The sequence below is a fragment of the Melospiza melodia genome, chromosome 1 (genome assembly GCF_035770615.1).
Source record: "Melospiza melodia melodia isolate bMelMel2 chromosome 1, bMelMel2.pri, whole genome shotgun sequence".
Classification (NCBI taxonomy): domain Eukaryota; kingdom Metazoa; phylum Chordata; class Aves; order Passeriformes; family Passerellidae; genus Melospiza; species Melospiza melodia.
Genome location: NC_086194.1, coordinates 105943437 through 105946251, shown reverse-complemented (window position 1 = coordinate 105946251; position 2815 = coordinate 105943437).

Sequence of the window (2815 nt, the reverse complement as noted above, 5' to 3'; positions counted from 1 at the left end):
GATGAAATCTTCTCTCTTGTTTTTCAAGTTCATGGCATATAAAAACAAGAAAGGAATTAATAGTCTATTATGTATGTTTTGGCCTCCTTATGAGCTGTCACTCAGTAAATAGTCTCACATACACATAAGACCTCTTTCTGTGCTGTGACATCAATGTAAAGGAGCATTTCAATAACTAAAAAATTCATTTGCTCCCATCTGAAGGCCATCTCAACTATCAGCATGATAGAGTTGGAAATAAAATTATATATATCATCTATATCTACCTATATCTATATATCTATCTCTCTTTCTCTCTCTCTATATATATATTAATATATTAATATATCTCAAGATATTTTGAGGTGATAGGACACTGTAAACAGTGAGAGTTTAAAATGCTGTTGAATGTAAAAATTTGTTTTTCCTCCTAGATTTTTCATAACAAAGTGACATTATTTTGTCCTGTCACCTTGTAAGAAGTAATAAGATATATAGTATTGTTTTAGAAGTTGATTGAAATGTTGGCAAAAAAATAGCACAAAAAGGAGAATTCAAGTAATGCACTGCAATTAAACTTGACTCTCGAGAAAGCACACATTTGTTTCTTTGCAAGTATCTTCTCCAGTTGATTGTAATTCATTGTTACATACAACTTTAACTTTCTTCATACATTTCTTTGCATGAATAACAGTAGAAAAAACTATGTATAATCTTTCAGCTATGTCAATGTATGTGCAAACTTTATGACTGTGAAATGAAATAAATCAATATTTAGGAAGCTCAGAACAAAAGATTGAAGGCATTTATAGTGAGTTACATTAATTCAATTTACTGTGTGCTTAGCATTGTTTAGCTGAGCTAATCATGTAAGATTAACCTTTAAAAATTTATATTACAAAGTATGATGATCTCAATCGTGGTTCTTAATGCTTTTAGCTCTATAAACAACATTTGACATTTACCAACAGTAATGTCATGGAAAAATGTTCCCATATCCTGCAAATGACAAAGGTTTGAATTTTTTTTTTTTTTAGGAAGGAATTTAAGCTTGTTAGCTGTGTTGGTTTTGGTTTTTTGGGGGGAGGGGGATATTGTTGGGTTTTTTTAAATAAGGATTTAAATGACGACATCACTTAGGATTATTAGACATTAAGATCATTAGAAATGAAAGATCATTAGAAGCTAAAAAATATCAGGCAAGCATTCAGATTTCTTGCACTGGCCAATGTTTCCTCACTTTATTTGAATGAAGAGAAAGTACTTCAAAGAATGAATGTGAAAAAAACCTGGTTTTAGCATGTGTTCTGGTACTGAATCACAATAGCACTGAATTAGATGAAAAAGTATGAACTTCCAAAGAGTCCTATCATTTTTGCCATGGTGTCTCATGTTTATACCTACTTCTGATCTTTGCCTGCAGGTAGTGCTGAAATGTAAATATTTAATATTGAGAATGAAAAAGAAATAACAATTACTTTTGATAGATTCTGTGTTTACCATTCAAATTTTCTAGTACCTTTCTTAATAGAAGTTCTGAGGAACTGTCAATCTTAAATTAGTCTGCTAAGATTTTTTAAATCCATGGTCTGATCCTTCTCATGCTCCACAGATTTCTTTGCAAAGTTTACCAAATACAATTAAGAAAGAGACATTCAAATACTTTATGCAGCAACTTCTGTGCATGAGGTTCCAGAGCTTAAAGAATAATCAGTAACCATTGGAAAGGAGAATTTTTGAGACAGGCTCTGTTGCCGTACTAATCCCTGGTAGCAGTACCAAAATGTCATGGATACTTTTTCCATGTAATACAAAGGCTGTCACTGACACCTCATGGGGCTGGAACATGTTTCTTTCAGCCTGATGATACATCAGATCTCAAAGTGTGTGAGTGTGGGTGGCATATACCTTGAATACAAAAGCGTTTCATACTCACCCATGTTTATTCTTCTATGAAAAGCAAAACCTGTTGGGAAGACCTGAAGAATGTCACCATATGCAACGAGGCTTTGAGGATACAAATTGAGAAGCATGAGTCATATAAAAGACCACCTCAAAACTGGGCTCATTTTGTAAAAGGGATAAGGACATTGAGTTGAGAGATGCTATGACTGCTAGATACAAATTGCTTTTCTAGATACCCCACTCAACAAGGAGCTTTTCAGAATTTAATTAAGCTCCTTTTTTAAAATTTATTTGTGTTAAGTCCAAACAAGAACTGCACCTGGCAGAAAATGGTAGTAGTTTCATTCCTATGCCAAATATTATTCATAACAGAATTCTTAGAAACAAGGGTGTCTACTGGATCTTAACTACCATTTTGAGAAATTCTAGGAGATCCAGGTGGAGTCTTAATTTGAAGAATAGCTGTTAAGACACAGTTTAAAATTTCAAAATGTAATACCTGCTCCTGTTGCTGCTGCATCCACACAGATTGGCCGAAATTAAGCTGTGCTCTAGATCTGCAACCAGAAGGGCTCAATCAGCCTCATCTGAAGAATTTGGGTATGTTGTTTCAAGAGGGAAAGGAGGACAATTTCTGCGTCCTATTAGCATCTCATGGAAATTGTAAAGGCTTTTGAAAAGTCCTACAGATTTCTTTTGCCCATTTTTTTTTTGCTGACACAGTTGTACAATAGCAGATCCCAACATGGCATTGTCTTTGGGCTTGCATCACACTAATCCAAGCGATCTAGAATTCTGCTTTTAATTTCAGCTCGTTCTTTAATCTGAATTCCTAGTACATGGTGATTTATATCCAAGCAGCTAACAGCATAAAGCAAAACACAGTATCAGTTTAACATAGTAACAACTTAAGCAATGTGAGGCTAAACTG